We start from the raw sequence: 26553 nt of genomic DNA, 5'->3' as shown, positions 1-26553 counted from the left end.
TCTGCCTTGTCTCAGGTCATGATCCTGGGGTTCTGGGATCAAGTCCCACATCGGGTTCCCTGGAGGGAGCCTGCTTCTCCCCCTGCTTATGTCTCTGCCTCTCTGTTTCTGTGTCTCTCATGAATAAATAAATCTTAAAAAAACAAAACAAAACAAAACAAAACACTAAATGTCCGACTAGAGCTGTGATTTGTATTGCAATAATCCCAGTAATCAGCCACATAGGATGTTAGCTTGGACCAAGATGGGACTTTAGTGAAATGGAAATAAGTGAGAGTATTGGACAGAATTTAAGAGGTAAAATCTGAAGAATATGGATGTGCATGTTGGTGGATAAATCCCGTTACTGGCTTTAATATCTAAATAGATGGTGTTGCCCATTCTTGGGGCTGGAAATAAGGGATGAGTACTGAATTCCTCTAGAGGCTGTAACCTCTTTAAATTTTCTGAAGCATGATATTAAAAAAGCTAAGTTCCATCAATATTCCGAATTTTAAAAAGTAATATATTATAATTAACTTATGTAATTTTAAGTATAGTGTATATCTAAGTGAACTTTGTTGACAAGAGTAAGATGTGTAGCTGTTTAGATGTTGGCTTTGTATGTGTATATGTGATCATCTCTATATATTAAAAAGGAGATAGAGTAAGATGACTTACCCTCCTAAAACTTTCTTACAAGACAAATGTTTAGTTTCATATTATGTTTTTCATCACTGGTATCCTAGATTTCTTGTGTCTGTGTAAGAGAGTCTGATGAGTTTACAAACTAGTATCTTGAGGGAAATAAAGCACTCTAGTAAAATAGAAAAAAAAATTGTTTGTAGAACAGTAATGGCCTGAATAGTTTGGAAAACATACAATATTGTTGAAATCATGCATTCAGAAAACTGATACAGAAGACCCCCTGCTATCCTTCTGCACATTGGATCTAATTTAAATTCATAATGCCACCTGCTACCATTGCTTTTTTCTATGAATTGTAATGGCTAGATAGGGCATTTAGTAGAGCTTGATAAACTCTAGGGAAAAGAAGAGAGGTGTATTGTTATTTTTTTTTGTTTTGTTTTTGGAAAAGATCTTTTAAAATTCTACAGCAATACAATCTGACAAATGGCATTTGTATACACATATATTCACATGTATATAAATTAAATATACATATTTACAAGAAAACCTAATAAATCAAAAAAAATTAATTTTTTTTAAGATTTTCTAGAGAGAGAGAGAGAGACAGAGAGAAGCAGGCTCCATGCAGGGAGCCCGACGTGGAACTCAATCCCGGGTCTCCAGAATCACACCCTGGGCTGCAGGCGGCGCTAAACCGCTGCACTACCAGGGCTGCCCTAAATCAAATTTTATGATGAGGGAATATACATTGTAATTTGCCCTTATATGACTCCTTATATTAAGCATGGAGAAGGACACCTGGATGGCTCAGTAGGCTAAGGGGCTACCTTTGGCTTAGGTCCTCTTTCCAGGATCCTGGGATTGAGCTCTTCCCTAGGGCACCCCTACTCAGCAGGGAATCTGCTTTTCCCTCTTCCCCTCCCCTCACTCAAGCTTTCTCTTGGTCTCTCTCAAATAAATAAATAAAATCTTAAAAAAAAAAGAGTGGAGAGGGACAAGAAATTAATTTATAAAATGTTGAAGATTTTTACAATGCTATTGTAGAACTGTTGCTTCTAAAATCAAATGACAAAATGTATGCACATTACAATTAAATTAGAGCAATTAGAATTAGGAAAATTGGATTCTCATATTTTGGTTTTGTTTTAGTATGAAACATAGTGTTATAACTATAAAGGAATTCCAAGTAAACAGTTCTGATTAAACATATTCCTTTAGCTGATTAGTGTATACAAAATGGTGCCTTATGATTTTGTTGTCGATCAGTAATGATATCAAATATTTTTCCACGTTTTTAAGTGTAGAATGTAATCAGATGACAACTCTTTATTTTATTTGTTTTTAAAGATTATTTATTTATTTATTTATTTATTTATTTATTTATTTATTTATTCATGAGAGACACAAAGAGAGAAGGAGAGATACAGGCAGAGGGAGAAGCAGGCTCCATAGGAGGAGCCAGATGTGGGACTGATCCTGGAACTCCAGGATCACACCCTGAGCCAAAGGCAGACACTCAACTGCTGAGCCACCCAGGTGTCCCAGATGACAACTCTCTAATTACCTTAGGACTTGACCACTCCATCCATCTAATACTTGCTGTAGCTTCTACACTAATATAGTTGCTTCTGTGCTAATGCTTGTTAACTTGGCGTTTTCCAGATATGTTGACAGGAGGAAATTAAAAATAAATTTTCTAAAGGTTAGTTAATTACAGATAATAAATTTTGTTATGCAAATGTGGAAATGATTTAATTTTCTAAAATCGTGTTGAGCCAGCAAATTAAAGCTTGCCTCTTATTTGCAATGTTAAATTGCCAATCAGACTGCAGGTTACTCAATTATAAGAAATTGTAAGGTTCTAAATAGTTTTGATCTTTTCCCTTGGAAGGAATCTAAGGAGCCAATTTTGGTCCTTTGAGGCATTTGTTAGAACTTTGACTCAATGATACAATATGTTTATACCTAAAATTAATCCCCCAGTGCTAAGCCAGATCTTAGAAGTAGATAGAGCATACCAGAAAAAAATGTTTTTTGTTTGTTTGTTTTTACTGAATCATTCAGCCCACAACATTTTTTTTTTTTTTTTTTCAAAAACATGGTTCCTGGGATGCGTGGGTGGTTCAGTGGTTAAGTGTCTGCCTTCAGCTCAGGGCATGATCCCGCGGTGCCAGGATGGAGCCCCAACATCGGGCTCCCTGCATGGAGCCTGCTTCTCCCTCTGCCTATGTCTCTGCCTCTCTCACTCTGTGTGTGTCTCATGAATAAACAAATAAAATATATATTTTTTAAAGACATGGTTCAGTGTAATTAGTTTTATTTTGCCTTGACAGTATATAAGACAATATTATGCATGTGCTAGGATCATGTATTAAAACATCATTTCTGTTTCTCCTTCCAACTAGAACGATGTCAAGTTTACAATTTTTCTTCCATGGCTTCTTTCTCTCTTCATTTCCCCCACCAATTCTAAAGGGTAATAGAAGTGACTTACTATAAAACACAGTAGGTAACATAAAGAAATTTAGCCTAAAATTTCTCATAGAAAGAAAGGGAATGATAAATATATATTAAAAAACTGGCATTACATAATTATCATGATTTGGTATTAATTAAATTTAAATATTTCTGGAAGATACACATTTACACATATACGTGCACACCAGAACATATAGGAACTTGAAGAATTCTCACTGTTCATGGCTTTCTTTCAATTCTTTCAATAAATCATGCTGCCCTTGACATAGAACCCGACACCCCCACTACAATAATAGTCTTTGCCTATACTTCAATACACTACTTCCCTTTACCTTATGACACCCATTCCGGCCTGAAGCCTGAGCTCAACTTAATTATCAGTCATGTTTCTTGTTATATATGTTTTTAGCATTTTTTGCAGTTTGTAAAAAATACGCTTATTTTATATGTTTGTTACTCCACTGGGTTATAGGCTTCATGAAGATAAAGACTTTCTGTTTTTTAGTTTACTCTTCATTACACATAATAAATGCTCAAGTAATACTCATTTAAGGAGTAAAAATATAAATATTTATATAAGTAAATATATTTAATAAGTTGACATATAAATATATCCTTATAAAACATATCACAAATGTCCTTATAGTTGCAGATTGGATAAAATAGTAAAGTTATTTGTAACAGCTGATTTGGAGAGATATCAGTTTTCCTTTCCTATGTTTCATATGCACTATGATAGAAGCTAAAAGCACACTAAAATCGAAATAATAATGAACGAAGGATTTGTTTCATGTCCTTGTGTGGCTTCCAAAGACAATGAAGTCAAAGTATGTGACCTTTCAGTGATCATACTGGACAGACAGAACTTAGATTGCAGAAAGCAATGGGTGATTACTTCACCAAATGTATTGAACACCAAAGATGCAAAACACTCCACTAGGTACTGTGGGGATAGATTTATTTGCTCATTTGCAAAGAAACATTGAGATAATGTTACAAATAATTTTGCATATACTCACTTAGGTATTAATTCTGTGTAACTCAAATACTCATAATGTTAGACATATTCAGCACACTGATGGGATTTCTGAGTGGGGAATTGTTTATGGGAAAGGTCACCTGAAAATAACTCAACACATAGTGTGGGTGAAATAGCAACCACTATTCTTCAGGTATTAATATTAACTTGACCAATTAATTTAAATGTCTTTGATGATAATTTTGTAAGGACACAAACTGAGTTTCCTGTAGGCCACTGAGCTCATCTTACTTAAGCACTTGGCAACAAATTATAAAAAAAGACTTTTCTATCTTTTGACTTGGCTCTATTTCTCTAACTCAAAGGCATCCCATAATATTATCACTTAAATCTCTCTTTCCATATTGTTATTAATGTTCCATTAGTTCTTATGAGGAGAGCTGAGACCATTCCCTGAATTTGAGGAAGGAAGATGGTTGGGACTATTCTTCTGTTGATTGGGAGGAAAAGCTCTTTTAAAAAAACTTTGGCATTTGACTTCCCTTTCTATATGTCTCAAGATTTCTTTCTTCCTTCATTTTGCTCATCTTCTTTCCTTCCTTTCTGTTGTAGTTACCTCACAGATGCAGATGCAAGATGGATCTTTCACCTAAAATCAGGTTCCAAAGTCAAGACTGATGACATCACACACACCAAGAAGGTGTGAATGACTTTTTTATTCTCATAGTGAAGTTTTGTGTTGGAGAGCAAGATGGGCTTCCAAGCCGGTCAAACAAAACAACAAAACAAAACAAAACAAAACAAAACAAAAAACACAGTTTGAGGGAGTCAAGAAAGAATACTGACTTTGGATTTTAACAGGGATGAGGGTTCCCAGCACAGAGGCTTGCACAGTTTGAATCTCCTGATGGCACTAGGGAGGAAGTACCCAGGCTTTCTTCTCATATACTCATACGTAGGCATAAGAGAAAGAGCAGTCAAACACCCCAAAATGGAGTCAGACTCTTTTTTCCTTCCTTCCTTCCTTCCTTCCTTCCTTCCTTCCTTCCTTCCTTCCTCCCCTCCCTCTCGTCCTTCCTCTCTTCCTTCCTTTCTTTTTTACTTTTCTCCGTGTACATGCACTCTTTCTTCTGACTCTCTTCTTTTTTTTTCTTTTTTTGTTCTCATTTCAATATAATCGTTATGTATCTCTTAAGAAACTCTATGAATTGGCAGAGAAAATACAGCCTTTTTTAAATATACCTTAAGCAAAACATTTCATCCAGGGGAGCAACTCTTATATGTCATGACTTTATGTTTCCCAGAAACTGGACTTAGTAGGGTTTTTTTTCACTTCTCAGCATTCTCAGTAGTGTTTCAAAGGATGTGTCACATGTAGAAAGAAACAACTAGAGTTGATTCATTGACTTAAGCATATTGCTCTGTCATCTGTCTCTGAACTATTGAGACCTGCAACATATAATACTAAATAAAATAATAAGTTGAAAATCTTATGATGAACTAAAATCAAAAACTTTTTTCACAATATGTTGGGCTTCACCATATTCTAAAGCTGATGCCGGTGTTAAGCAAAAAATCATACAATAATCTAATTATCAAAATTCAAGTGGTTATATAACCTGCTCTCAAAAATACTACAGTTTCTCCTTCAGATATTAGGATTTTTCTTAGGGCTTAAAATCTGAGTGCTATTTCTTTATCCCATAATTTTAATCATGAATTTGTAGATAAAATAGAGAATTATAATGTAACTACATTCTTAACAATAGCAAGCTTTATTTTACATATTCATGAAATTCAGTTTTGTCACCATAAGGCAGAATTTAATATTTAATAAAGCGAATAACTGGGTAATGAGTCTACAATCTCAAGTTTATGACTGATTCTTCACAAAGTCAGTCATTTAGTTGTAAAGACGAAAGAGGAAAAGGCATTGCCATGTTCCTATTTGCACCTGTTTCTAAGTGGAGATGACTTGATGTGATTCTCTGTCACAGAGCAGCTATTAGCTGCTTCTGATTTTTCTCTTTCATGGATCCCTTTCTACATGGTGTTTATTTTCAGAAAAATCTCTCACTCTTTTCATCCTTTTGGACAACCTTTATATTTTTTCCAGCATATTTAAATGATGTCTTTTTACAATTTTACACGTACTTTCTCTTGCTATATCAATCACTAACCTATGCATAATTTGATATATTTCTTCTAGTACTGCTATTACTTTCCCAGTATATTTAGCTGCTCCAAAAGATGCCTCTTAAGAACTGCTGCTATTTGTATTAAAGTGAACTCTCAGTTATTTGTGGAATAGAGAGGTAAGTTAGGAGAGTTAGGAGATGATTAAAGTCTGTTTATTGAACCACAGGGACTATATTTGGTACCTTTAAATGTTATCTTATTACTCCTTAAATAACAATCATGATATTATTTCTATAACTGCTAAATCTATTCCTCAAGAAGGATGTTACTTTTTTAAAAATTACATAACTAATGAGTGAAAGAGTAGGGAATTTTATTTTATGTTTATTTAAATTCAAATTAGTTAACATATAGTGCATTGTATGTTAGAGTTTATGTATAGAGTTTAGTGAATCATCAGTTGCATACAACACAAAGTTCTCATTATATCAAGTGTCCACCTTGATGCCCTTCACTCTGTTACACCCTGCCCTCAGCTCCTCCCAGCAACCTTTAGTTTGTTCTCTATAGTTAGGAGTTTCTTAATTCTGTTATGATTTGCCTCTCTCTCTGTTTTTATCTGATTTTCCTTTTCCTTTCCTTATGTTCATCTGTCTTGTTTCTTAAATTCCACATATGAGTGAAATCATGTGGTATTTGTCTTTCTCTGACTGACTTATTTTACTTAGAATAATACCCTCTAGTTCCATTGATGTCATTGCAAATGGCAAGATTTCATTCTTTTTGATGGCTATACACACCGCCTCTTCCTTATCCAATCATCCATTGATGGACATTTGGGCTCTTTCCATGTTTTGGTAATTGTGGACATTACTGCTATAAACATTGGGGTACATGTTCCCCTTTGAATCACTCTTTTTTATTCTTTGGGTAAATACCTAGTAGTGCAGTTGCTGGGTCATAGAGTAGTTCTTGGTTTTAACTTTTTGAGGAACCTCCACACTACTTTTCAGAGTGGCTGCACCAGTTTGCATTCCCACAGACAGTGTAAAAGGGTCCCCTTTCTCTGCATCCTCACCAATATCTGCCATTTCTTGGGTTGTTAAGTTTAACTCTTCTGACAGGTGTGAGGTGATATCTCATAGTAGTTGTGATTTGTATTTCCCTTATGATGAATGATGTTGAGCATTTTTTTTAAAGACTTGATTTATTTATGAGAGAGAGAGAGAGAGAGAGAGAGAGGGAGAAGTAGGCTCTATACAGGGAGCCTGACATGGGACTCCATCCTGTGTCTCCAGGATCATACCCTGGGCTGAAGGCAGTGCTAAATCACTGAGCCACCAGGGCTGCCCTGTTGAGCATTTTTTTAATGTGTCTGTTAGCTATTTGTATGTCTTCTTTGGAGAAATGTCTATTCATGTTTTCTGCCCATTTCTTGACTGTATTTTTTCTTTTTTTGGATGCTGAGTTTGTAAAGTTTATAAGTTCTTTATAGATTTTGGATACTAGCCCCTTATCTGATATGTCTTTTGTGAATATCTTCTATTCTTTTTTTTTAAGATTTTATTTATTTATTCATAGAGATGCAGGGAGAGAGAGAGAGAGAGAGAGAGAGAGAGGCAGAGACACAAGCAGGCTCCATGCAGAGAGCCTGACGTGGGACTCCATCCAGGATTCTCCAGATCACGCTCTGGGCTGCAGGCGGCGCTAAACCACTGCGCCACCAGGGCTGCCCAATATCTTCTATTCTATAGGTTGTCTTTTAGTTTGTTGATTCTTTCCTTTGCTGTGCAAAAACTTTTTATCCTAATGAAGTCAGGATAACAATATTATTAAAAATTATCTTTTATCACACATCTAGAACTATTTTAAATACATATGATCATACATATATAATTTATATATACATTTATATATAAATTATATATATATATAAAATGCTAAAATACCCTGTTTATCCCAAGAGAGATTATTTTACAGTTCAATGATTTTTATGGAATTTATTTTTAAAATAGTTCTAGATGTATGAGAAAACAAGATGGTAATATACAGTTTCCAAATCACATCCAGTTTCCTCTATTATTAGCAGTTTATGTTAGTGTGATATATTGGTTATGCTTAATGAATCATTATTCATTTTTATCTAACATTATTCATTTTATCCAATATTCTTTTTATTGTTCCATAATATATCCTAGGATACTACATTACATTTAGTCATTAGGACTCCTAAGACTCCTCTTGAGTGTGACAGGTTCTCAGACTTTCCTTGTTTTTGATTACCCTAGTGGCTTTGAGGAGCACTGGTCAAGTATTTTGTAAATTGGAATTTGTCTGGCATTGTTTTCCATGGATAACTGGACTTATGAATTTTGGGGAGAAAGACTAGGTAAGATGCTATTTCTATTACCTCATATCAAGGGTTCATACTGTCATCATGATTTATTACTGTTGATATGAACCTTGATCACCCAGTGAAGTAGAGTTTGTCAGATTGCTTTACTATTGAGTTATTCCCACATCCCCTTTCTATACATTACTCTTTGAAAGGAGTATACATACATGGTTGTATGTATGTATCCATACATAGTTCAGAGGGTGGGATATCTCCAGTCATAGGTAGATGGAATAACCATGTTAATTTCAGACAAAGCAGACTCTAGAACAAGAAAATGCTAATGAATAAATAAAGGAATTACATAATGATAAAGTACATTTTTATGAAGAGACATGGCAATTATTAGTGTTTATACATTTTACAAGAGATCATCAAAATACATAAGGTAAAAGACGATAGAACTGTAAGGAGAAATAGGCAAACATACTACCATAGTTGAAAATATCAGCAGTCCTTTTTCAATAATTAATAAATCAATCAGGAATAAAATTAGCAAGGACATACAGTTTTGTTTTTTGTTTTTGTTTTTTAATAGGAACATATAATAAGACTTTAATTGGCATTTATAGAGTATTCCATCCAACAATAGCAGCACACACATTTCTAAGGCTCACATGGAATATCTACTAAAATAAGTTCTGGGCATTGAACAGACCATAACAAGTTTTAAAAAATGGAAATCATACAAAATATGTTCTCTGGTAAAGATAAAATTAAACTAGAAGTCAATGACAGAAAGATAACTGGAATATGCTAAAATATTTGGAGATTAAAAAACTTATCTACTTAAATAATACATGGGTCAAAGAAGTCTCAAGAAAAATTAAAAATAGTTTGAACTAACCTAAAATGAATATATAATTTATCAAATGTGTGAGATGTATTAAAAGCTCTATTTAAGGGAAATCTTTTAGCATTCAGTGCATATATTAGGAAAGATAAAGTATGTAAAATCAATAATCTTACCTTTTGTCTTAACAAGCAAGACAAAGAGGAATGAGTTAAAGATAAAGCAAGCAGAAGAAAATGAAAAATAAAATTTAGAGCAAAATTAAATGATACTAAAAATAGGAATAAAATAGAGAAAATCAATATATCCAAAGTCTCTCAGTGTTTTTTCTTATAAAATGCATTTTTCCCTCCACAAAAAGTTCTCTTACCCTTAAAATAATGTGGGTACTATGGCACAGATGTGTGCCTCAACTTACATGTTAACTAAAGTGCTTGAACCCAAAGATTCAGATACAACTTGGCTATATTTATTGGTGCAAAACTTGTTATTCACCTTTATTCAGCGTCATCACAGAAGGAGAATATCTTTCCCTATAACTCTCCATTTCAGGAATTCAAAGAATCGTATAAGTATACAATGTTAAGGAGCTGGTGATTTTCAACTTTAAGGTTTCAAGCTTAAAGCTTGTGTGAATCATCCATAGATACTGTAAAAGTTATGATTCATTAGGTCTTTGGTAGAGCATGAGATTCTTACTCATACTGGTGCCAATGTTAATCCTTTGAGGAGGAGGGATGTAGTCAGTAATTCTCATCTAACACCAGAGGAAATAAAGTTTCAGAGAGCGAGTTGCAACTTATCCTAAATAATGTCTTTCAGAATTGACTATTCGAATATATAAAAGTCTAAAGCAATTAACTTACACACAACTTTGATTTCATTTCTCAAAGTTACTGTGGTAGAAGGAACCCTCTTGACTAGATCATTTGTTATATTTACTTTCTATGTTTGTTTGTAATATACTCAAATTTGATTTACGTAATGTTTGCTTTTTAATTTGATATAAAATGTTTGTATTCCACAAAGATTCAGTTAAAATCTAAAATATATAATGAGAAAATTTCCAAAATGTCTGAAAGCCTGTAGCATAAAGAAGTCATTATATATAATTCTAATCCTCCAGAATACTTGGGATTAGCTGAACGCTGCCTTCCATATTGGCCAATCTTACCTATCTATAAAAGAGGAGGATTATAGAAGGGAAGTATATGTTGGGTCTGAAATATTCAGAGTGTCCATTGCAAATATAGCAGGTAAGGTTGCAGCTCTTCTGGATAAAGAAAATTAATGATACATTCTTCTGAGAACATTGTGTAAAAAATTATGTAAATATTTAAGAGGAAACAAAGCTGGAGGAATCCTGAAGTTTATCTGAATAACAACACATTTTTCATACCCCACAGAGCAGATAGAAAAGAGTAATCTACTTGCTTTCAATCTATCATAATATTTTTTCAACACTTTCATAAAGGTGAAAACATTAGATTACATTCTGTTTTTTTTTATTTGACATATGAGCTAATATAAGTATAGTAAAGAACCAAATAAACCTGTGTTTCTGGTTTATTGCTCATAAAGTTCACGTCAAATAGTCATCAATAACTAATGGGCAGGTATAGATGTTCTTTGTTTACTAAACCTTTTCAGGGGTAATAGTGGCTTTATTTCTAAAGTTATTGCTTCCACTTTTTATACCCTTTAAGGATTTTATGTTCCTGGATATTGGCAATTAAATCTAATAGTGGCTTTCTGGGTGTTGCTTCAAAAAACAAAAACTCTCATTTACCTGGGCTCAAAATTATTTCTAGTCCTTAGCTACTCTCTCAGTAGTTGAAAAGATTAAAAAAAATGCTGTGCTATGGCTGACATGTATTTGAGTAGGGAATATTTATACAGTAGTGACTCAAAGAATATATGGTAATAATGGAATTGATTTAGACACCTATTCTAAAACTTCTAATTCCGATGTTTTCAGTAGCTTTACTTCAGTAGTCAAGAAGTCTTTTGATTGCTCTGGAATTTTTGATCTCTCAGAGTTTATTGCGGACAGGTCTCCATGAACAGATATAGGAAGTGTGGATGTGTATGATATATTTGAATATATATTTATACAAATATTCATACATGATGAATGAACTTTATACCAGTATTACATTTCTGATTCTGGATAACTAATATTCTCAATAACTCGTTCCTGGTTATGTCCATGAGCTATTGCTTACTTAAACGCCAATGTGTCAGAATTCTAGGATCCCATACTTATCTATTTTATATTTTCCTCAATTAATTATAAGTTTGTGAGAATTAAATTCTATTTAATGCTTATATGACACCAATTTCCACATGCTGCTTGAACTGCCTTACAGATTTATACTCCTTCATTGTCCACTTCAAATCCATGAGTAGATCCTACTGCTGTTCCACTTTGACAGATGAGGGAATGTCCACACAGCAGGGTTAGTATCTTGCTCAGGAAAGGACTGAGATTGAGTTTCATACAATTTTCCTCTCATCACATAAAATAATAGGTGTAGGATTCATTTTTTCATATTCAACACCAAGAACTTTATCACAAATACTACTTGTCCTCTGTATTAGCTCTCATCTTCTGTCTTTTCTTCCTTTTCACCCTGAACATGTTTATTTTACTTAACACAGGTAAAGAGAATAGAAAGAAAAATCTTTAGTAGCACAGTTAAATATGCAGTTGAATTATATAGCTTTGGTTTTAAAATTAGCAACAGTGAAATCACAAGTTTTATTTTATATTCTCCATGGACTACAAAAAGGACTTTTTAAAAAACTGTGTTTGTGGCTCTCTTTCAGCCTTTTTTGGCTCACTTTTAGTAAATCAAATTTTGCAGTTAAACCTTTAAGAATCAACCAAATACTTCTTGAGTGGTTGAAAAATTCTCACTATGTTGTTAAATGTTTTGTCATGCCTCTGACAGCATAAATATTATAGATGTAAAAATAGGCTAATTTTTTTCATATTAAAATAAAAACTAAAATGAGGGTTTGAAAAAACTACAGTTATAGTAAACATCCAAGTATGACTTTTGGTTACTCTTGTATTATGAAATAAAGAAATTGAACACCCCATCAATTACACCTGTCTACCTATTACTATAATTCATATTTATCAGGTAAAATACATACTGGAGTAAAATGACAATTTAATAGTTGCATAATGGCAGTCAGCTACGGTAAACAAAATGAAATGCCTTTTATAAGGCTGCAGGGTCTTTTCAAACAAATAGATCTGTTAAGCTAATAAAATGTTGGAACAATAAAATTATCTACTTAACAGAGCTTTGGTGTGTTTTGCTAAATTGCCCAGACACATTTAAAATCACTGGGCTTGGAGTTTTCTAAGAGTTAATGATTTGAATTATCATGTGGGATATTTAAATGTTTTTCTTCCTTAGTACAAGCTCTCTAGTGTAAATCTTTGTGTGGATGGTTTATGCTTTGAAGCCAGAAACTGTTTCTTTTTGACTCTCAAAATCGCAATCAAAAAATGAAAACTTTATGACTTGTATTCTTCCAAAGGGTCACAAATTCATAGATAAACTGACCAGGTTAAATGTTTGGATAAAGAATTCTTGATTAAACAGAGAGATTTGGGTCAAAAATGGAAGAGAAAATGATTTTCAGTACTTATGCTTTTATTTTTAAAAGCTCTGTGCCTTTTACTTTGAATGACAGTCTAAACCTGAGACCTCAACTCTTGTTTGAGTGGAATGGAAGCTGCAACTCTTAACCAACTCAGATTATCCAAAGGGAAATTAATGAATAATGAACTCACAGGCTCTGAATTTGTTACAAGTTTTACCATGGAAGAAAGAGAAGGGATGCTGAGTTTTGGGATGAAAACTAGTGGACAGTAGAAATTTTTATAAAAAATAGTGGACCCTTGAGCTCTTCTCCAACCCAGAAGCCAGACAACTAACTCTCCCTTTCTTTCCTCACTCTAGCCCTTCCCCAGTCTCTGACCATAATTGTATCTTCTAAGGAAATAAACCATTCAGGACAACAGCTCAGGAACACCAGTTGTCATGGAAATCAACAATGAGTTAGATGGTTGACAATAAGTGAATTCAATGAAAGTCTGCTTACAGAATGGTAGAAACTTCAGTCCCTCTTTCCACCTGATATTAGAACTCATACAGACAGATATGATTTCTTTTACTCAGTATGTTATTCTCCACAAAAAGTGGTTGTAGAGAAAATGTGTGAGATCCTACTTGCCATAAGATTACCTTTCAATAAAGCCTACTAGTTGATAATTAGTCTGGCATGCTAAGTTCTTCCCATGCCATAACCTCTTCTGTATTCATAGTTAGAAAGCTATCAGAGATCCTTTGGGATGAGCAAATATGACCCACTTGTCTTCATTAACTCTGTTCCAGATTTTTTTCTCCCCATCTTTTACAACAGTTACAAATACTTTTAATTTCTTGTATTATAACCACTGAAAGATGTCAGCTGGTTTCTACTTACCTAATTGATTTTGTACCTAAATAAGCAGTACAAAATTTGTATTTGAATTAAGGAAATCAAAATGAGAAGAAACAGTTAATAAGGTAAATCTTGGAAAATGGGTGAGAGAGTAAGATTTTTTAATATCCATATTTATTAATATTATTCTAAATGCCCACAAAAAATTTTAAGGCAGCGAATATTATTTACGCATGGCAAAGCATGTGGTTTCCCAGTGCCTTAATTTCTCAATGCTGTAGTAAAACAATGAAATTCAGATGTTATCCTATGTATACTGGTTTCTATAATATGTGAGGAACCCAGAAAAAAAGAAACTGGGTGCTTTGCTCCTTTGGAAGGATGATTTTGCTCTAACCCTTCAGTAAGTATAAATTTCTCCAGGAGGAAGATAAGATCACTGCCTTTAGCTTTATAACATCTTTGTACTATATCTTTATGGTCCTAGTTCACAAATCCCCAACCTTCCAGATAAATTTCTACGGAATTCTCTTACAATCTAAATCAGTCATAAATTATGCTTTTAAATTTTGTCATATTGTAAATTTCTATAAGATTTACCCAGAAAGCTTTAACTATGCAGAAATATAAAAAACATTTTCTTTACAATCCCACAGAGTATTGTGTTCTCAAAAAATTATGGATTATATGGATATTTAAATTTGTGCATATGTTATTATAATTAGAGTGTGTATTATTAGTTACTACTTTTTTAAAACAATAAATGATCTTAGACCTGGATAAGACTTTGTTGTTGGTGAAGTAGTTACAACCATAAGCAAAATTAGAATTTCAAACAGATCATTACCTGATTTTTAAATAATATTTGCATAAATAAATGAGAGGTCTTTAGGAGTCACATATTTTGTTGAAGGACCCATATGCCCCTTTGTGAGATACACTGTCACAACACCAAAAGACTTTGGCCTATGAAGCCTATATCCAAACATTAGTCTTCAAGAGACTATATGTTGTAAAATTTGCTTTTCATTTTTAGAAAAAATATTTTTATTAAGTGCACTAGTAATATTCCACCCTTGCACTCCACCCCTCCCCACCCTCTCACCTCAGGGCCACAGTTTTAACACAGTTTTTTTAAACTTAAGCTGATAGATTCTGCTTCAATTTTTAGGAAATTAAAAACAAACCAGAAAACCTCAACAAATTAAAACTGAAGCATCAGCAGTACCAAATAGGAGACAGGTCTTAGAAATTGTGAGGTTATTTGCATTCAGTTTATGTTGTAATTCCCAGGAACACATTTGATTTTTTTTTTTTTTTTGCACTCTTCAATGGTAGTATATTTTATTCCTGCTGACAGCAAGAATAACTGCTTTGAACATAACAAAAGCAATTGTGTGAGAAGTTCAACATGACTTTATTGTCCTATCACTATAGTCTCTGCATTTCTTTTTGCATATTTAAATGTGAAAAAGCAGATACATCCCTGGTACTTAAAAAATGAGATTTTGGTCAGGGCAGCATGACATATTCAGTCAGAACATGCACCTTCTTTATTTCCTATTTTTCTCAACTTGAAATATTTTGGGAGAGTATTTTATAGCCACTTGATAATTTGTTATCTTTGTAGAACGATCTGGAGTAGCAATAATTATGTTAAAAAAAAAAAACACAAATGACCAGCTTTTTCTGGTAATACAGATAAAATCAGACCCTGTGTTGTTTTTAACATTTGCTTCCCGGCTTTCCTCACAGCTCTGCTACTCACCGCTTACTCGCAGCTTCACAACATTTCAATTCCCAAAATGAAACCTAATTAAGAGAAACTTAACTGAAGACCATCTCTAAAATTCAGTAGTGGGTCAATCACTTCAAATGCCTATGTGATTTTGTGGAGTTCCTACTGAGGTGATCTCCATTCTCCAGAGTCTCCTGGACAGCTCCTGCACTTAAGACACTTCAAGCACTCCCTCTAGGAGCCATCCCTCCATCCACACTCAGACTGGTTGCCTGTCATCGCCTTCACTCTGTCTATCCCTCTTACAGTTTGATTGCATCACATTAGAGAAGCTTACATATCTGAAAAGTAGATGATTGGAGTGTTTGGATGCAAGGAGTGAGATATCTTTCTTCATATCTCCCTTCAGCTACAAAGGTACAAGTGCATGCAAGGACTTCAAGGATGTTTGCAAAATGGCTGAATGAGTAATTGATAGCATTCCTTGCAGATTCAGTAAGTGAAGGTAGAGATCAAGTAGCCTCGAGTATCATCCGGACCTTGGGAAGTCCTAGCCAGTAGACTCATGTTGCAGCATCATAACACAACAGTGAGGTCTGGCTGAAGCCATTAGAGGCCACCTCACTTTGTTGATTATACTTTAGGGCTCTTTTGGTTGAGTAATATTTTCTAGATATATTCCCACAAACTGAATTTTAACACCCAGAATATTTTATTTCTTTGTTTTTGCTTTATTATAGGGATCAATATAACAGATGCAATGTTGCTGAAAGCAAGATTTAAAGAAATAGATAAAATAAGAAAAAAAGTTTTTAAAATTTCCTGGATCAAAAAAAAAAAAAAAATCAAGGAAGGTAGCTTCTTCTCTTTGATAATCCAAGCTCCCTATTTTTAAGAGCTGCAATATTTCTTCTTCTTCCTTTTCTCCTACTTGTTCTTCTCCTTGTTCTTCTCCTTTTCTTCTTCTTCTTCTTCTTCTTCTAATTCTTCTTCTTCTTCTTCTTTCTTTCTTCTTTCTTCTTCTTTTTTTGCATTGTCCCTTATTTAGTGTGTAACTAGATCCCATGGATTAGCTAATATTTTGGTAAAACTAAAAATCTACTATTACTGAATTTTATTATCTCACTTATTGATTAAACCAGCCTTTTATCTTTATGAATCTTTTATCTTTATTAAGATTACCAAAATAATGAAGGGCTCATCTCAAATGATTTCTGTTGTAATAATGAAAGAAAATAATTTGGCTTGATAATAAGCATCAGCTATTAGTTAACTAAACTTACCCAGGTAGCTTTATATATTGACTCTTAAGTAAATAAAATGAGCAAAAATCATTTCACATCATTTCAATTTCATCATTTAAAATATTCCCTCTAATCTTTAAATTTTTGACATACTTCTGAATTATTTTAGAAAAATTCTTATTCTTGAAAAATAAAAGTTTATTTTTTTAAAAAAGATTTTTTAATTAACTAATTAATTTATGAGAGAGAGAGCAGGGGGAGAAGCAGAGGGAGGAGCAGAGAGACAAGCAGACTCCTTACTGAGCTTGGAGCCCATAGGGGCTCGATCCCATGGTCCCCAAGATTATGATTTGAGTTGAAATCAAGAGTCAAATACCTAACCAACTAAGCCATCCAGATGCCCACAAAAGTTAAAAATTTCCAATCATTGTCATTTCTATGCATTTTCAATTTTCACCTTTAGTTATTTCTTACGTTAGATATTTATAGCTTAGATTCATAACTTTTTTCTTCTGACAACTCCTGTCTCATGTCATAAATTCCAAACAGTAGAATTATTAAGATATCTTGGATCCTTATAATTAAGGTCTTAAACTACTTTTGGATTTTCTGAGAAAACCACCAAAAGGGATGCCTGGGTGGCTCAGTGGTTGAGTATCTGCCTTAGGCTCAGGGCGTGATCCCACCAGATTGAGTCCAGTCTTGGGCTCCCCATAGAGAGCCTGCTTTTCCCTATGCCTATGTCTCTGTCTCTATCTTTCACTCTCATGAATAAATAATTAAAATCTTAAAAACAAAAAGCTACCAAGAAATACGAAACTTTAACCCTTTACCTTTTAAAACAATGCATAATGTAAATTAGTAGATTTGCTTGACATTCTCCATATTTTGGTTTAAAGAATTTAGGATTAAAAAAAAATCTTAACAGGGGCATCTGGGTGGCTCAGTTAAACGACTGCCTTTGGCTTAGGTCATGATCCCAGGGTCCTGTGACTGAGCCCTACCTTAGCCTTCCTGCTCAGCAGGGAGTCTGCTTCTCTCTCTGCCTCACTCCCACCACCCCCCATCACCACTACCCACCCTGTTCATTCTTCTTCTCTCTTTCTCTGTCTCTCTGTCTGAAATAAATAAAATCTTTAAAAATAAACAAATTTCAAAGGAAGTTTACGTTTTCTAGATTAATTTTGTATAAGTAAAATGTGTTAATATAAATACATTTCAGTGATTGAACTTTTTTTTAAAGATTTTATTTATTCATGAGAGACACAGAGAGAGAGGCAGAGACATAGAGAGAAACAGGCTCCCCTCTGGGAGCTCAATGGAGGACTCAAACCCAGAACCCTGGGATCATGACCTGAGCCAAAGGCAGATGTGCTACTACTGAGCCACCCAGGCATCTGTGATTGCACATTTTTAAAGCTAAAAATATACTAAAATTTAAACACACATATTGGTACAATAGTTGTCTATGTTTTCCCCATAGGTTTCAATGATTTTTTAAATGATTGTATTTATTTATTTGAGAGAAAGAGTGTACAAACTGTGGGGAGAGGCAGTAGGAGAGGGAGAAGCAGACTTCTTGCTGAGAAGTGAGCCTAATGCAGGGGCTCGATTCAGGGGCTGGACTCCAGAACCCTGAGATCATGAACTGAGCCACAGGCAGATAGGCACTTAACCAACTGAGCCACCCAAGTCTCCCTAGGTTTCAATGATCTTATTAACCAGAAATACTCATACTATATTTTAGGGTATAAAGGCTCTGAGGAGTTTTTTCAATGCTCCTACTATTTGTAACATATTCTTACTTGCAAGGTAACTATTGAGTATATTTTCATGGATTGATTTTATGTTATGTCTTAAAATAAGATCCTATTCTCCCCCGTTCTCATAATGTTTGTTAACATACTATATTGAACAAGGCTCTTCAATATTATCTTCACAGTAGGTATACACTTGCTGTTATCTTAAAACAATATTCTGAGGAGTGCCTGGCTGGCTCAGTCTGTAGAGTACACAATTCTTGATCTTGAGGTTGTGAGTTTGAGCCCCATGTTAGGTCTAGAATTAACTTAAAAAATATTAGAACAATATTCTGCAGAAACTTTAAATGCATAGTCAAGAGTGGCTGTTGTCAATGTCCTAGGTGCCTGCAACACCATGCAGACAAGTTTTTTTTTTTTTTTTTTTAAGATTTTATTTATTTATGAGAGAGCGAGAGAGAGTCAGAGACAGAGGCAGAGGGAGAAGCAGGCTCCCTGCTAGGAGCCCGATGAGGGACTCCATTCAGGACCTGAGCCAAAGGGAGACAGACGCTCAACCGCTGAGCCATCCAGGCATCCTTATGCCGACAAAATTGTGAAGGTGTGATAGAGACTGAGTCAAACCCTTAAAGCTTCTTTGAGCACCTTCAAATGAATTTTAAACAATTGCTCCAGCAATTGGGGTTATTAATATGTTTTGTTTATTACATATTTATAGTCAAGATGGATAAAAGGCTCAGCTGTTACAGGGATAAGAAAAAAAAAGTTGTTTCACTTTTTAAAAAAATTGTTTGACTTTTAATTTCCTCTCTTAAGGCATCTCAGTGCTCTTTTTCTGAGGATAGATAGCAGCATTCACTGCACCAAAACTGTTAAGGAGTTTTGTAAGTCATTACATTAATTCCAGTGTCCATGTCACTGTCAATCTTCAGATGCGTTAGAAAGGACAAATGGAATTTTTAAACTTGAACCAGCTTTCAGAAACTTTGAACTCTTTGAATATCATTCCCAATCCCAGAGGCTGCCTTAATAAAGACTAATATAGTAAAATATTTTAAAGGCCTCCTGTGATCATATTACTAAAAGATAGCAGAAACTTTTTCTGTGAATATCCTCTGAAATAATTTCTTCACAATTTACAGTCTGGAAAAGACATTCAAGGATGTCTGCCCCTGAGCCTTGAGTGGCTGTTAGGGTGTTGATCCTTGGATTCACATCCCTCAATTAAATAAACATCAGTCATCTTCAAATTATAGGAACTGTATCAGTAAGAGAACTCAAACTGAGGATTTGGGGAGAAGCTTCCAGAAGTATCTGACTGCAGAAAAGAGCTTCTACATGATACTATCTAATCACATAGCTCACTCACAGCTTGAAGTGGACCCCTACTGCCCAAGTTCTGTAGAACAAGATAAACAGAGCTATGGATTGCTATGCCTTAATCTTTGTGCTTTTGTGTCCCTTTATTTCTTAGATATCTTCCTTCCATTTCCTTGTTTAACATTTGTGATTTTTTTACAGACACATACCTTTTGATAGTGATAGTCTCTATTCCTTTTTTTGCAGATAAAATATTTTTGAATTATCATTAACATAAAATATTATATTAGTTTTGAGTTTACAACACATTGATTCAATATTTTTATATATTACAAAATGATCATCTCAATGATGTAGTTACCATTTGTCATTATACAAAATTATTCAAATATTATCAACTATATTCCCTATGTTGTACCTTACATTCCAATGACTTATTTATTTATTTATTTTTTAAAGATTTTATTTATTTATTCATGAAGGACACACAGAAGGAGGCAGAGACAGGAAGAGGGAGAAGCAGGCTCCCTGTGAGGAACCCAATGAGGGACTCAATCCCAGGACCCCGGGATCACCACCTAAGTCAAAGGCAGACCACTGAGCCACTCAGGTGCCCCTTATTTATTTATTAGAAGTTTGTACCTCTTGATCCCCTCACCTATTTCACCTGTCCTCCTACCCCTTTCCCCTCTACCAACCACCAGTTTGTTTTCTGTTCCTAAGAGTTTGTTTCTGGTTCTTTTCTTTCTTTGTTTTTTAAATTCTATGTACAACTGAGATCATGTCACTTGTCTTTCTCTAACTTATTTCATTTAATGCTTCCTAAGTCCTTCCATGTTGCTGCAAATGACAAAACTTTTTCTTTTTTATGCTTGTTTAATATTCGTGACTTCTTTATAGAGACATGATACTTCTTGACAATGATAAGGTCCCTATTCTTAATATTGCCTTTTCCAACCCCTATCGCTCCTTAATATAAATATTAATACCTGGGCAGTATTTGATCATACTTTGGCTAAAATGTGTCATGAACAGACTATTGGGTTTGTGTTCTTTCATTTTGGTGCTTGTTTTTCTTATGTACCAGTTTCTTGTAACAAATCTGCAAGTTTCCTAAGTGACTTTTTCTGATGGCAAACATAAGAGGCCAGAGATCCAGAAATCATGACATATGTAGGGTGGGAGTTTTGTTTCTGCACTGAAACAATCCATGTGGACAGTTCCTATTTGCTAGATATTTTTTAACCAAACTTTTGCAAATTAGAGTTTGGTAAAGAATTAAGGAATTAATGGTGTATATTCCAAAACTGTCTTGTTTTTATAAAGCTTACAAAAAAATGATGCCCCATTTATGCTCAATCTCAAACTCTTTTACTTTAGATCTCTGTGGTGATATTGTTACCAAGAGATTTATCTCCTGGATCTTTCTTGATTGAGAGTTCATGTCAGAGTTCAACATTCCCTATTCAACATTCCCAAGTTACATTTTTGGCTGAAAATGGATCAGGACATAATAGGAAGTCTTACTATATTTTTTTGATATTTGACTACTAACATCTTTTAAGTCTCCAGGCTTCTTCTTGCTCTTCTGCTCCACTCTTGGGCAAACTGATAAGAAAATCTGGGTGCTCACTCCTTTGGTGCTAGAGGGAGACCCAGACCATGTAAGTTCCTGCCCCTGTTCAAGAAATTCACTTTAACTGCATTTTTATTTTCATGTCTTTTGGCACTTTCTTTATTTTCTTATTTAAAAAAAAGACCTTTATTTTACTGTATTAAGAAACTTAACATAAGCTCTACCTTCTTACTACAATCTTTTAAGTATATAATGCATTATTGTTGACTATAGGTACAAAATTGTATGGCAGATCTTTAGAGCTTATTCATCTTATATAACTGGAGCTTTATGCTCATCGATTAGGAAACTCCCCAGGTTTCCCTTCCTCAGCCCCCTGGCAACTACTACTTCACTCTTTGACTCTATGATATTGACTATTTTAAATATCCATATGTATGGAATCATGCAGTATTTGTCTTTCTGTGACTGGCTTATTTCACTTAGCATAAAGTCCTTCAGGTTTATCCACGTTGCTGCATATTGCAGAATTTCTTTTTTTAAGTTCGTATAGTATTCCTTTATTGGTATATACCGCCTTTCCCTTATCCACTCATCTGTTGATAGACACTTGGCGTTTCCACATCTTGGCTATTGTAAATAGTGCTGCAATTGACATGGGAATGTTAATATCTCTCTGAGATCTGATTTCAATTCTTTTGGATATCTGTCAAGAATGGGATTGCTGGGTCATATGACAGGTCTATTTTTCTATTTTTGAGGAACCTCCATACGGGTTTCATTTTGTATTCCTACCACACTGTGGAAGGATTGAAATCTCCCCACATCCTTATCAACACTTGGTATCTTTGTTTGTTTACAGTTTTTGATAATAATCATCCTGACAGGTGTCCTACGATATCTCACAGTGATTTTAATTTGCATTTCCCTGATGACTAGTGACATTGAACATCTTTTCATATACCTGTTGACCATTGGTATGTCTTCTTTGAAGAAATGTCTATTCAAGTCAGCCCTACTTTACAACCACAGTAAAAGATCTGAACCAATCTTCTTTCCTTACTCTTTTAAGCCATTTGGGACTTGCTTAAGAGGTTTACTCTGCTTTCCCTGAGACTTCAAGTCATAAACCTTTCTAATCATCTGGGTATATGTGTTGTGTCACCAGTTTCAATACCCAAATCAAATTTGGGGTGGAATCGATTGTATACTTACAGAATGACCACTAAAATGGTGGTGCCTGGGTGGCTCAGACAGTTAAGTGTCTTTGTCAGTTAAGTGTCTGCCTTTGGCTCAGGTCATGATCTGTCAGGGTCCTGGGATCGAGCTCTGCATTGGGCTACCTGCTCATTGGGGAGTCTGCTTCTCCTTTTCTCTCTGCACTCCCCCCCCCCCGCCCCTGCTTGTGCTCTTTCTCTCTCTCTCTCAAATATATATATATATATATATATATATATATATATATATATATACTCTAGCTTCACCTGGAAAATGACCCAGTACCAAGACAACCTCTGTCAACAAAACCTAGCCATTTGCCCAGGAAATTCTTAGGGAGATAAGACTGCAAACTAGTGAAAAAATTGTTTACTTCAGGAAATCTGCATACCAACTTACCCAAGTTGGCTTGTCTGGGCAAATAGATATCTAATCATGGCAACCAACTGCTCACTTGGACAAACAGTTTGCATGTCAGGACAGTGGCTCACCAAGATTGGTTTCCAGACTTTGGCTTTGCTGTGTCCACTAATCTTAAGCTATTATGTCATGAACTCTGACATGAACTCTCAATCATTTCTCTTGTCTTCTAAGTCCTACATTACGCCCCTGGAGTCCAGGAAGTTAAAACTATGAATATCCTTTCCTTTTCTCACTCTTTAATACTATTAAGAGTTTATAAAGGTGATGTTTTCCATGTCTAAATGTTTTTAATAAAATAAACTGAGCTTTGACTGATCAATAGTCCTTTTTTCTTTGAGGGTATGTGATCTTTGTGGTAAGTCTCGAATTAACATATATTACACATTCCTTAAACTCTTAATTTTTTTTTCTAATTGCTCTTTACTTGTCTTAACTAATTTATAAGTCACTGTTGATTATTCAAATTGCAGCCATGCTCAATATTGACCCCAATATTTCAAGGATAGTTTTTCTGTTCTGATTTATTTTAACTCTCAGTTCAGTTTCATAATCAGGCTAAATTTCACATATATACAGGAATATGAACTCCTTAAGATAAAGAGACTGTGTGTCTGCTATCTGTGACAGTGTTTTACACAGTAAGTACCCCCATGAAATGTATATGATGTTAATCATTGAATATGATGTGAATCTCATTGAATATGCTATTGACAAAATTCTTGACTTTATCCTTCAACATGTACTGCTTCATATCTTGTGTTAGTTGTATTTATGTCATTAATTCTTTAAACCAGAGGGCAGAACCAATTTGTGTAAATTAGGTATAGTGCCCAGAACCAAATCTAATATTCCAAGTAGGGCACAACAAAGAGCTTTCATTCTCATGTTGCAGATACTCTATTTTTACTATAAAACCCAAAAGATTGCATTGGTATTTGATAGGCATATTGTATTTCCTATCAGGTATAGAATTAACTAAATTCTTAATGTCTGTTTTTTTCATCATCCATAGTACAAAGTTAAATCTTGTAGTATTTCTACTCCTATTGTTGTTTTCTGGACCAGGATCTAATTATTTTATTTAATTATTAAACTACTCCAGTCTCTCAAATTCTTGTCAAATCTTGATTCTGTCTAATGCTATATTAATCATTCTCCTTGGTTTTCACAGATTTAGTATTATATTCTCTAAATCTTGATTATTGATGGACTTTAGAACTAAACGGGCCTAAGGAGAGAATTTGTGCCATGGAGCAGAAGACCTACAATCATACTAGCAACATTTGGTCACATGTGTTTATATTGGATACATGAGAGAAAACTGGGTAATTTGGAAAGTTCTGCCCGATGCTTTCCCATTCGTGGATCTGAGTCTACAGATAATCAATATCTTTGAAATGAAACACTAAAACCTCTGGTTTGCGGGTAATTCTACAACCTCATTCACTGATAGAATATTGATTCATTCTTCAAGTCTCATTTTAGACACTGTTTCTGGGAATCTTTCTGATTACATCTTCCAAGAATGCTTAGATGTTCCTATAGGACTCTTTTCTACACTATGACAGAAGTTTTATACCTTTTTAGAATTGTTTGTGCAAATGTTTATATTTCACACTAGAGTGTGAAGGTTATGGGGGGGAATTATATTTGTTTATTAATTGTATCTGAAGCTTCTAGATTTGAGGCTGATATATGTTCAATAAATATAAAATATCATCTCAAACACACTCATTATTTTCTAATGAATGAGGAAACATTAATTTCTTCATTTTCTATGACTTTCCTTAAGAGCCTTAACTTCACTGAATATCAGACAAATCTTAGCTTGAACTGAAAAAAAAAAAAGCCATTTTCCCCCCACTATGTTTTCCAAGTTCAATTTGGTCTCAGGACTGGTATTAAAGTATTTTATGGGGAAGGTCAGTTTTTCTAAGTCCTTTCCCTTTTTCCCCCACTCTCTACCCTCTGTTCTTTCCTTCCAAACTGGTAAAAAGTTATATGAAGGAGAGTGCTGAGTCACATATGTAATGAACAAATGCATTCTTCTAAGCCATGAAGTCTTTTAGATCCTATTTGCTCAATGGAGTGGATGGTTTCTCTATAATAAAGGATTTGGTTGGCCTTTGTCCTCAGTTCTTGGAAGTAGCTTTTAAATCCTTGGAAATTCTCTAAGTACTTATGGTTACTTATAGAGGAGCCTGGTGGCTTATGCTAATGAGTTGACTCATGGTAGGACTCCAGATAGTGCTATTGAGAGAAGATTCTGGATAGTGGCTGACCTGACCAGAAAGACCAACAGTATGGTTAGGGAATTCCAGCTTTGTATCAGCTCGACTTCTGGGGAGGGGAGGATGGGGTTGGAGATTGAATTTACTCTTATAGTCAATGAGTCAATTAATCATGCCTACATAATGAAACCCCAATAAAAACTCTGGAGACCTAGACTCAGGAAAGCATCCCTGGATGGCAATATGCTGTGTGAATTGTTACACGCTGATGTGTGGAGAGGGCGACATATCTTGATTCTATAAGGAGAAGGCACTGGAAGCTTTGCGTTTGTAATCCTCTGAGACTCTAATCTATGTCTTTTCTTTGGTTGGCTTTGATTTGAGTTTCCTCTGCTGCAATAAAACTGCACTAACTGTAGTGCCTTCCTGAGTTCTGTGAGTCAATTGTAGGAATTCTCAAACCTGCAGAGGGAGTAATAATCCTCAAATTTGTAGCCAGTTTGTCAGAAGTAAGGGTGGCCCTGGAAACTCTCAGGCTTATGGTTGGTGTCTGAATTAAGAGTAGTCTTGTGGAGGGCTGCACCCTTAGCCTTTGTAGAATGCCTATGGTCCTTATCCAGATGATTCAGTTAATCTGAGTCCCCTGAAAACCACAGGGACCTGGGTACACTGCTTGAGGTTTATATGTCCATCTGCCAGAGCTTCTGGAATGCCACTTCTCTCTATCTTATTGAAAGTGGCTGCATGTACTAGAAGCTAGTACTACCTAGGAAATTTCTAGAATGGATTTTGTAATAAGCCACCTAGACTCTCTTTCAGGGCTAAGAGACTAAGTTCCTGCGATGCCTGGGTGGCTCAGCAGTTGGACATCTGCCTTCAGCCCAGGGCGTGATTTGGAGTCCCGGGATTGAGTCCCACATCAGGCTCCCTGCATGGAGCCTGCTTTTCCCTCTGCCTGTGTCTCTCCCCTCCCCCTCTCTATGTTTCTCGTGAATAATAAAAATCATAAAAAAAAAAAGACCAAGTCCCTCAGATTCTCATAATGTTGCTACCTAACAATTCTTAGGTGACAGTCCTTTCTGGAAAGTGCCCCATGTTGGAATCAACTGGTTTGGCAAAGGTCATACTGCTTTCCTAGAGATAAGCTGCATGTAACGATGATAGC

General features: G+C 34.8%; 1 long non-coding RNA gene across 1 annotated transcript in view; it reads left to right on the top strand.

Annotated features, from left to right (window-relative positions):
• Window positions 1-26553, top strand: part of LOC112661856 (uncharacterized) — a 41012-nt gene that overhangs the window by 4657 nt on the left and 9802 nt on the right. The window contains exons 2-3 of the long non-coding RNA XR_003138045.3: window positions 4700-4787; window positions 8515-8615. This is a non-coding gene — a long non-coding RNA (uncharacterized LOC112661856). The remainder of the gene's footprint in view (window positions 1-4699; window positions 4788-8514; window positions 8616-26553) is intronic.

This window comes from Canis lupus, chromosome 31, assembly GCF_003254725.2.
Source record: "Canis lupus dingo isolate Sandy chromosome 31, ASM325472v2, whole genome shotgun sequence".
Classification (NCBI taxonomy): domain Eukaryota; kingdom Metazoa; phylum Chordata; class Mammalia; order Carnivora; family Canidae; genus Canis; species Canis lupus.
The sequence above is the reverse complement of the archived record's forward strand: the minus strand, read 5'-3'. Positions and strand labels throughout refer to the sequence as shown.